The 10,903-nt window shown below is 42.9% G+C and overlaps 1 pseudogene; it reads right to left on the bottom strand.

Annotated features, from left to right (window-relative positions):
• Positions 1–4,761: 4,761 nt before the first annotated feature.
• On the bottom strand, positions 4,762–6,103 carry LOC101641403 (annotated as a pseudogene).
• Positions 6,104–10,903: the final 4,800 nt, after the last annotated feature.

A 10,903-nucleotide genomic window follows, 5' to 3' on the forward strand; every position in this document is an offset into this window, starting at 1 on the left:
CTTCATCCACGGCAGTCTTCAGGTGGGCTTCTGGTGGTGGTGGAGCCTGAAATTGTCATTGAAAAGCCAAATTGTAAATGCAGTTTTGCAGATGCAAGCAGTTTCCTTGCAAAGATTCATAGTTTCCATTGCCTTATTCAAGACAGCCCCTTGTGCCCCTTTATAATTACCATACCAAGAAGGAGGGGCTAGCCCATGGTCAAGCTGGTTATTTGTGGTGAGAGCCCACCTTTCCACTTGCCCCCTCAGCTTCCTAAGGGGAGGTGGGGGTACTCCTTGCCATTTCTTTCATTTCTTAATGTGGAGCAAGCCAACTTTGGCCTTTCAGTTAAAATGCTGCCCTGTCCTATCGATGTGTTCCTATTTTAAGTAACTCCTCTGTCCCGACACCTGACACCTGATTTCCCCCAGGGCCCAGCATGCAATTTTGCCTTCTTGCATAGCATGGCTGTGCCCTCCATGTGAAGCCTCCCCTCCGCTTCTTTAAACCAGGGCTTTGAACCGCTGCATTCTGGTTCAGCCCTCTGCGGGGACTCTACTTCCCACCTCCATAGACTGAATCAGAATCAACAGTTGAGCAAGATCTCCAGGTGCTTCTTATGTGGACAGAATGTCTAGGAGGGAGGTGTTTGGGGACTGTGGGGAGGGAAGAGGATGGGGGTGTCTCGGAGGCTCGGCACACCCAGGGGTGTCTAAGAGAATCCCTTGGTCAAAGGCAGGTTCTGATTCAGTATAATCCAGTGGGAAGGCAGGTTCTCAGCAGGGGGTTAAACTGGAGCAAACCCATTTTTGAAGCCCTGATTTAAATACTTTCCTTTGATGAGAAACAAAGTGAAAGCCTGCATCTCAAACCTTACAAATGCGTCTGTAATATTGACATTCTTCAGTGCTGAGTAAATCAGACAAAAATCCCTATTTTCATGGATAGTTTTCAATGAGAAGAAACAAATGAATGACACAAATGAAATAATGTAATATAGTTGACTGTATACACTACCATCGAGTTGATTCAGAGTCACCCCATAGGGCAATGGAGCAGCTCCTTAGAGTTTGAGACTGTAAATCTTTACAGGACTACACAGCCACATCTTCCTCTGGTAGAGCAGCTTGGATTTGAACTGCCTACCTTGCCATTATCAGCCCAACACTTAACCCACCGTACCACCAGGGATCCTTCTACATTAGAAGGTAATGCTCTCTATTGCTTCTCGGCCTTTTGGCTAAGATCAAGTGTAGAAGGTACTGCGCTGCAGAGTTATCGGGGTGGGGCAAAGTGAATGCTGAAGTGACTCTTTAAAGGGGAGGGGACTCTCTTAGGTCACGGGAGAGAAAGTGGTACTTGAGCCAAGATCTGAAGGAGGGAAAGGAGTGATACATGAAGAGTTTTGAGCATGGCAGAGCTGGGAGCAGCCAGGGCGGAGGCACTGGGACAGGTGCATGGCTAACACACTAGGGAATTTCTAGTAGCTCAGTGGCTAGAGCGGTGAACCAGGAGAAAAGTAGATTAGGCCAGAGAAGCCCTGTCGGGGTTGGGAAGGTAGCATACTGTGCAGCATATATGGAACATTTGAAAGATTCTGGTGTCTGCGTGTAAGTGAAATGGAGGAGGCATTCCAGAGCTCGGGGCTGGGAAACAGATCGGACTAGAAGGATCACTCTGGCAGCCGTTGGAAATAGATAAAAAGATTAAGGGCCAAAGCAGGAGACCGGTTAGGGGCTCTTTTAATAATTCAGAAGATAAATAATGGATCAGAGTAGGAGTCAGTAGACGTGGTTTGGGTCTAGATTCTAGATACATTTTAGGGGTAAAATCTGCAAGATTCCTAGAATCAAAGGTGGGCTAAGAGAAGTAAAATCAAGAATGATTGCAAAGCTTTAGGCTTGAGCTCTGGAAAAGGAAGGCTGTTGCCATTTGCACAGAGGGAAGTCTGGATGGGGCAGGGTTTTGTTTTTAAGGTGGACTGAAGAGTAGGAACTGAGTTTTAATATAGTAAGTTTGTTATTTGCACGTGAGTGCACAGTTTGGAGTTGAGAGAAGAGGATTAGATGAGAGATTAGTTGGAATTGGGGAGATGATGTTTAAAGCTACAGTAGTTAATGAGTTTACCAAGCACCTGCCTCGATAGTCGATAGTCGGAGGAGAAGAGTGAGTTAACGGTGAGGTCGGAGAGAAATAGGGGATATGGGGCCCTGGAATGCAAGTGAAGTAAATGTTCCTAAGACAAAGAATGAGCATCTATATCGAAAACTACTGTTTGATCAAGGACCATGATGACTGAGACTTTATTCTTGGTAAATTGTAAAATTATGAGGATGGGTGGGATCACTGGCTATCTGGATAGAAATAGTTGTGGTGGTATGGTTGGTAAAATCCTCATTGACATAGTTTTAAGAAAGGGAGAAGAATTGGAGATAGTGAATATAAACCACCCAAATTATTTACTTAAAAAGGGAGCAAAGAAAGGGTACTGTCGTTAGCAGAGAAGAAAAGTCAATAAGGGGAAAAAAAGAAAGGTCATGAAGGTCACACCCCCACTGTTCTCTTATAAACATGATTAGGTTCTAATGACGAGATTGTTCGGGGCAGTTCATGAGGAGAGAATGGAGGATGACCAGGTCGGATGACAAAATGCAGGATGACTACCTCATGGCATAACTGCAAACTTACTATATCTAGTATTCCGGACTCATTGTGATATAGTGGTTAAGAGTTGGGCTGTGGTCTGTAAGGTCAACAGTTCAAAACCACCAGCTGCTTCTTTGAAGAAAGATGAGGCTTTCTACTCCCATAAAGAGTTACTGTCTCAGTAACTCACAGGGGCAGAGCTGCTCTGTCCTATAGAGTCACTATGAGTTGGCATTGACCCGAGAGATAACTGCAAAGGATAATGGATACTCAAAAATTATAATGGATTATAAAACAATAAAGCATTAAGATTTGTCACCAATTCATTTTCTTTTTTCTTTTTTGTTACCAATTCATTTTCTAAGGATTTTTTGGTAAGAATCTGAGTACTCAACTATATAATCCAAGTACTCAAACATACATATTTTAATACAGCATTGTCTATAATAAACCAAACCAAAACTGAACTCACTGTCATTGAATAGATGCTGACTCATAGCAATCATATAGGACAGGGTAGAACTGCCTCTTTGGGTTTCTGAGACTGTAACTCTTTATGGGAGTAGAAAACTTCCTTTTTCTCCCTTGGAGCAGCTGGTGGTTTGGAACCATGAACCTTATGGTTACGAGTTTAACGTGTAATCACTACACCACCAGTTGGCTATAATGTCAACAAAGTGATGATTGGTGAGTAAAATTAAGATATATTGTAACTTGGTAAATATCAGAAAGATGTAAGCATGTTCACAACATATTAAGAGAAACTTGTGAGAAATTGGCATGTTTACATGTGTCTCTGCAAATAGAAAAACATTGCTAACAATAGCTTATTTTCTGAGTGGTAGGATTATGGATTGCTTATTATAGAACCAGAGTTCTACTATTTGTACTTTTTCTAAGAGAATGTATTGTATAAACAAGATATAATAGTTTCTAAAATTTACCTATCCTTGAAGGCCTGCATGAAAGCCATCGTGTTCTAGTATTCTACAGTTTCCTGATTTCCACTCATATTAGGAGAGTCACTAAGAGTCTGAATCTTCAAAACATGGTGGTCACGCCCCTCTCGCCGACCTTTACTTCGGTCTATTTGGTATCATTTTAGAAATTGTGAATTCTAGTTGAGGTCCAGAAGGATTCGCATTAAACCATCACTCCTGTGACTTATGAGTTAAAGGTTTTTTTGTGTGTGCCTACAGAGCCAACAGGAGCCCTACAGTCATTGGTTCAAATATTCCAGCTGCTACTTGGGAGAAAGATGAGACTATTTGCTCTGGTAAAGATTTACAGCCCTGGAAACTATGCATATAGAGAGCGAGGCTTGGCGTAATGACAATGGTTCTTTTTCTGTTGATGATAGACCCAGCAGCCTGAATGTGCTGTTACTGTTTACCAAAATGTTGAAGTATTTCCACCCTTACGCCTAAATGAATTTTAATGATCAAGGACTTTTTTCCACGTTTCCACGGTATTCGTTTTCTCTTTTCTACATGATGGCACAGAAGCTTCATTTATTTCCATGGCCTCTTAAACCAGTTGACGTTCTGTGTTCCAGAAGATAGGGCTATGTTAATTATCGCCTACATGTTACCATATAGCTTCATGTTCATTACAAACAATAGATTGCGATTCATCCTAGGAATCTGGCTGTGTTGTGAGTTGCCATCCAGTTGGCATCCATGCATGGTGGCCTTATGTGCAAGAAAACTGAACGTGGCCTAGCCCTGTGTCCTCTTCGTGATGCATTTGCAAACATTATTGCGGCTATTGTGTCCATCCATCATTCTTCCATGATATCCTTTTTTAGTGATTGATTTTTTTCTTAATGATGAGTCCACAGTAAGCAAAATGAACAATTTACATGCTCACTTCCAAGGACCCATTCTGGTTGTGTTTTCCCTCAGACTGAAGCGCTTGTGCCACTGACAGTCCATGGGACATTCTTGGCTCGCCCTTGGAATGCGCCAGTTCTCTCTCCATCTTCCATTTTTATTGTCCAGCTTTTTGCAAGTAGATGGTGCCATTGAAAGGGGGCCACAGTTGGGATCAGCTACCCTGTAGTCATTGGAGGGACATCTTCTTTTCTTTTGAACATTCTGGTGAAGTGCAATTTGTTTGTTCATTTTAGAAACGATTTAACCATGAAAAACCAAACGTTCACGAAATGGAAAGAAAAAAAAGATATGCTTGGCGTCATTCTGCTTGAAGTTCTGGTAGAGTTCCTCGATCTCCTCCTCCAGCTCCTCCTAGTGATGGAGGCGGAAACCCTTGCCCTCCTTTCTCTTGGTGCTCTTAAAGGGGCCCAGAGCCAGCTGTCTGCACGCCCCACGCATCTGCTCCAGAATGTCTGGAGATGGCCACAGCTGCTCTCCCTCACAGACCCCTTCCAGGTGGGGGTAGTAATTGTCCTTGGCAGAGGCTGTAGCATCGAGATTGTTGGCTGCAGCGTTGACCTGGAGCATGGATCTGGGGTGAGGCAGATTTTCTCCTTGGTAAATCGTAACACAGGCCTTAAAATACGCCAGCAGTCCCTAACAAGTGGCTATTGAGCCATCTATCTCCTTCTCCATCAAGTTAGATGGATCCAGCACGAAGGGTGTCATGGTCTGTAGCTGCTCTTAGAATTCACTAAAATCTTTCCATTTCCCATCAAAGTTTGCGCTGGTGGCCACCCGGGGCCCCAGGTGTGGGAGGAAAAAGAGTTGGCACTGGAGCAGCACAAGTGGATGTGATTTCGCACGCTCAGTTTCCTCCTGTGGATATTCCTTCAGCTGGAGACATGTCGTGACCCATGCCATTCTCCCTGCCGTCCGTAGCTGTCCTCGTCAGGGAAACTCCAATCTTGAACCCCAAACCTCAGTGTCTGAATAGGTTTCTGAGAAATGTCAGCCATTGCCAGGTGACCATATTCTGTGAAGAGCTGCAGCAGGTGAAGATCATCTTCCTGAGGTTCTGGGACAAATTCTAGGTCTTACAGCAATGGTGGTAGCACAGTCATTTACGGTGGACTGGCTGTCGGAGGCCCCCTGGGTCGTATCCTTCAGACTAACTGCCACCTTCTTCCCGCCTGGCTTCTCCAGATCCGAATCCCTGTGGTTTTGGGGTCGGAGCCTCCTGGCCACGGAAATCCTGCTAATGGTTCTTCCAAGTCCCCCAACCAAGAGGAGCAGCTGCCTTCCTCTGGAAATGAAAGTACCGCAGCTTGAAGTCCAGAAAGACGGACTTGCCCTTTCAGGAGGCCCCAGCCGCTGACAGCCCTGCCACATCAAGGTCTCGGCTCTGGTCCTACAACAGGCCCCTGGCCAAGGCTTTCTCCTCTAGTTCGAAGGGCTGCTGCTCTGTGTGAACACATGTGATCTGCACTCCAGCCAGCTGCTCCCGCATGCTGCGGGGCCACCACAGCGCCTCCGCTTTCAGCTGCAGCAGCTGGGCACAGCGGAGAGCACCCTGAAGTTTCTTAATAAGACTCTTATCCATGTACTCTAACCACCACCAAAGGATGGAGTGGAGACATGACAACAGATTGTGTGACACACTCATGGAAGAGCTGGGCCTGTGTTGGTTGCAGAAGCAGAGTGGGACTTGCTGGGACCTTCAGGGAAGAAATACAACCAGCAGAAAGCCTTCGAGAGGGTGATGTAGAGGCAGCAGAGGCCATGCCACGCCGAGACCAGAGGCTAGGCAAGCAGCACCAAGACTATGCGCCTGCAAGGCCGAGCAGAGAGAGGGCTTCATGGCCAAAGCATAAAGCTGCGGTCAAGGGACCATGTGGCTGAGAGACTGAAGACGGAAGAGACATGCAGTTGTGTGGGGACCAAAGACTCTATGCTGAATGTGCTATGATCCTAAAGCCTGGTAACCTGTTAACTTCTCTAACAAACCCCCTAACTGTGGATGTCTGTGGGCTTTGTGTCATCTTTGAAATGGATTCTTGAACCTTGTAGAAAGGTGGAGTGCCATGGGAAGGATGGCTGGTGTCAGAGTCAGGTAAAGACAGGCAGAGGCAGTCTGACCAGACCTTGGGTGAGTGTGGATTGGATCCCCCTTCTCTTTTGTGTAGCCAGAGGAAGGAGGTCTTCGCAGCAGACTTGCCCAATACAGTAAGTCATTGAACATCTTGACTGTAATTTCACGGATTGTCGAGCCGAGTAGAGGGAACTTATTGACAACGTCATTCATGATGTTTTTCTTTTATAAGTACAAAATTCGGATGAATTGCCTCTAAGCTTCTCGGTTTCAGAACTGAGGCCAGAATAATATTTCCATGTTCTATCGAATTGTTTTACTATTACTTAAAAGAAAGTTGGTTGAGTTCTTTATCCATTTACCTGCTCTCGCTTCCTTTGGCCTCAACAGAATTCATGCTTATAATTTTTTTTTAAATGACAGGACTTCCAGGTGTCTGATTCTGCTGGTTTGTGGACCAGTTAGATGCATCCAAACCAAACCCACTTGTCCTTAGGTCTGTTCTGACTCCCAGCGACCCTCTAGGGACCCTATGCCCCTTAGACATAGAGGATTTAAATTCTTGCCGTATCATGTACTTCATTTTCAGGGTCTAACATGGAGAATTAATTCCAGATGACTGTTGGGCAGAGAACAATCAAATCAAACAAAGATGCTTATACAATGATAGCTTCTTCCTACTTCTTCCCCTTCCACATTCAATTTCTAAGCTAGTAAATAAATCTGAATTTTGGAAAACTGGTTAATGCACTGCATCAGATCCTATTACAAGAATTAAATAAGCTTGGATTTGATTAGGGTGACTGAGAAACTGGTAGGCTACATGCAGTACTGTGATGAATCACCGTGTTCTAGAGATCCGGGGGTTCATGTAAGGGTCAGCAGATCTGGCCTGGTCTTTAGTTTAGTTTCTGTTGTTGTTAAACTCTGTGACCCTAGAAATCCTGAAGGAAAGATTTAAACACTTTGAGCAAATTCCTAGAAATATGAACTGAAATAGGAAATTATTCCAAAATGACATTTTAATTTAACCAAGAATGACAATAAGAAAGAATAACTATTGATATTAAGTTTACTTTGTAAAATTGTGAATGCTTATGGGATTTTAAGATTTTTTTGTGTAGAGATAATACACATAAAATAAAATTCAGAGATCTTATGCATTCTGTTCAGTGCATTTTGACTATGATCCCTACCCAAAACAAGATAAAACCCACTCCTAACTTATCAACATGGTTAGCTTCCTAAGACCAGCTTGGGATGAAAAAGTGTTGTGTGTAAATTGAAAGGTGACCACATTGAATTATACAATGGAGGGTGATCACATCATTACATGTAACTGCCAAACTTCCGCATTTCTGTCAACCCCGAGAGCCATGGCTTGACTCTCATAGCCAGTGATCCGCTTGCCGCACACCTCACCTCACTGTCTATTGCTGCCAGGTGTATGCCCTCACTGCAACACAGTGCAAGAGTGGCTTTTACTATTGTCATAAATGCAGAGTGACAAATAAAAGACAGTTAATAAGTGAGGAGTAGGTGTATACAATATTTCATTCACCTCACAAATTTGCTGTTTGTCCTTTTCCAATTACTTCCCTTCTCAATTACTTTGATTTCTATCTGTGAGTCATATAGGAATATTGTGCAGTTAGCGGAATGTTTGTGAATATAAAATTTCTCAGAAAAATCAGAGGAAGATCCAAAATTTATTAAAAGTACTCTGGCTACAAATGTACATTTTTCAAATAATCATTCTTTGGTTTTCTACACTTGGAATCAAGTAAAATGTGATTGAGTGCCATTGACTTGCTTCCAACACATCAGGACCCTGTCCAGCAGAAAGAAACATGGTCGTCCAGTACTGAGCTGTCCTTTTTTTTAAAAATCATTTTATTGGGGGCTCATCCAACTCTTTATCACAATCCATCCATCCATCCATTGTGCCAAGCACATTTGTACATTTGTTGCCCTCATCATTTTCAAAATATTTGCTTTCTACTTGAGCCCTTGGTATCAGCTCCTCATTCCTTCCCCTCCCTCCCCACTTCCTCCTCCCTCATGAACCCTTGATAATTTATCAATTACTACTGTTTTGTCATGTCTTACACTGTCTGGTGTCTCCCTCCCTTCGCCCACTTTTCTGTTGTCTGTCCCCCAGGGAGGAGGTTATATGTAGGTCTTTGTTATCAGTTTCCCCTTTCCACCCCACATTCCCTCCACCCTCCAGGTATCGCATTGTCACCACTGGTCCTGAAGAGATCACCTGTCCTGGATTCCCTGTGTTACCAGTTCCCATCTGTAACAGTGCACATCCTCTGGTGTTCTAATGCCAGATCTTCGCCAGATCTTGTTATACGTTCCTGTCTTCTCAAGCCATGTTTTGAAATCGCCTGTTTAGCTCTTTTATTATTTCTTCTTTTCCCGTTAACTTCTCTGTGTTAGGACAAGTTTCAAATTCTAGTCTGCCATTCATTCTGGTCTTTTCTTCCTTTCTTGTCTTTTGAATGACGTTTGTTTTCTTCATGCAGGATGTCCTTGGTGCGGTGCAGTAGCTCTGCCGGTCTTCGAGCACTAGTATTCCATATGTCAAATCTATTATTGGGATGGTCTCTAAATTCAGGTAGGAGAAACTTACGGTTGCATTTTGGAAGTCCTGGACTTGTTTTACTTTTCTTCAGCTTCGACTTGAACTTGCTTATGAGCCATGGGTGGTCTTTTCCCCATTTGGCTCCTGGACTTCTGATGCATTATGCTGAGCTTCTGTTGTCTATTTCTATAGATGTTGTCTATTCAATTTCTGCTTATTTCAACTGACAAGGTCCACATGTAAAGTTGCTGTTCATACTATTGAAAAAAAGAAATTTGTAATGAATATGTTTCTAATCTTGTGAAATTTTATTCTAAATCCCTGGAGACATTTATGAACCTTCTTAGTCGCCAACTTTTTTTTTCATTCACCAGTAATTAATAATGCATTTTGATTGCATGCTTGATCAATCTCACATTTCCGTGTCTTCATCTTTGACAATAGTGCTTGGTGTATATACATTTTGATAATAGTAGCATTGTCTGGTCTTCTTTGAAGGTGTTTGTACTTCAGAAAATATCTGGAAATGTTTTTGTAAACAATGAATATGACCTTCCTCTTCAATTTGTCCTTCCCAGAGTTAAGATCACATGATTGTGGGACTCAAAATGTCCCATATCAATGCATTTCAGGTCACTTACTATGCCCAGGAGAAGAGCCTTTATTCCCTTCAACTTTATGTCTCCAGATATTCTAAGAGTCACTCTTTGTACATCCCACATTCCAATTATTCAAGGGTGCTGCAGTTGTTTCTTCTCATTTTCAGGCTTGACCTACTAGCAGGTCAAGGTCCCAAAAACTTTGCTCCACCTACATCTTTAAGGTCAACTCTTTTGAAGCAGATGCACTTTCCCATCATACTTTCAGGGCCTGCCAACCTGAGGTGTTCCTCTCCCAGTTAATGATCTGCTGTTCACACGATTATCAGTGGCCAATTCTTTCTAACTCTAGGTCATCGCACATTTGATTACAATATTTTTACTTTGTCTTCCTGAGCTGCTCTTTGGATTTTCTCTTCAGCTCTGTGACTTCATCGGTTCTTCCATTGGCCTTAAGCAGTCTACAACCAATAGCAAGTTTCTGAGTCTCTTCTGACATCCGCTTTGATCTTTTCTTTCTTCTGTCTTTTTAATGACCCTTTGCTTTCTTTATGAATGATGTTCTTGATGTCTTCCTGCAGCTCATCAGGACTTTTGTCATTAGTGTCCAAAGCATCAACTCTGTTCTTGAACTTCAGATAGGACAATTCAAGGTTGTATTTTGGCAATTGTCAATTTGTTTTAGTTTTCTTCTGCTTCAATCTGAGCCGATACATGAGCAATTGGTGGTCTGTTCCACAGTCAGGCCCTGACCTGGTGACTCCACTAATGGAGTCCGTTTGCTTTCTGGGCATTCTATCTGGAGCCGTCCATGTGTATAAACATGTTTTGTGTTGTTGAAAAAAGGTATTTGCCACAAATAAATCATTGGTCTTAAACAATTTTTTCCTAGTCAAAGGAAATAGAGGAAAGAGCTAGGAGGCAAAGGTCATTTATAGAGGTCTAGATAAAGACATGTACATATGCAAATATATTTATGTATGAGGATGGGGAAATAGATCTATGTGCATGTATTTATAGGTTTAGTATTAAGGTAGCAGAAGAACACTGGGCCTCCACTCAAGTATTCTCTCAATGCAAGAATACTTTCTTCTATTAAATTGGCATTCTATGATACTCACC

The sequence above is a fragment of the Echinops telfairi genome, unplaced genomic scaffold (assembly GCF_000313985.2).
Source record: "Echinops telfairi isolate 266 unplaced genomic scaffold, ASM31398v2 ScPeMD7_3533;HRSCAF=4204_0, whole genome shotgun sequence".
NCBI classification, from domain to species: domain Eukaryota; kingdom Metazoa; phylum Chordata; class Mammalia; order Afrosoricida; family Tenrecidae; genus Echinops; species Echinops telfairi.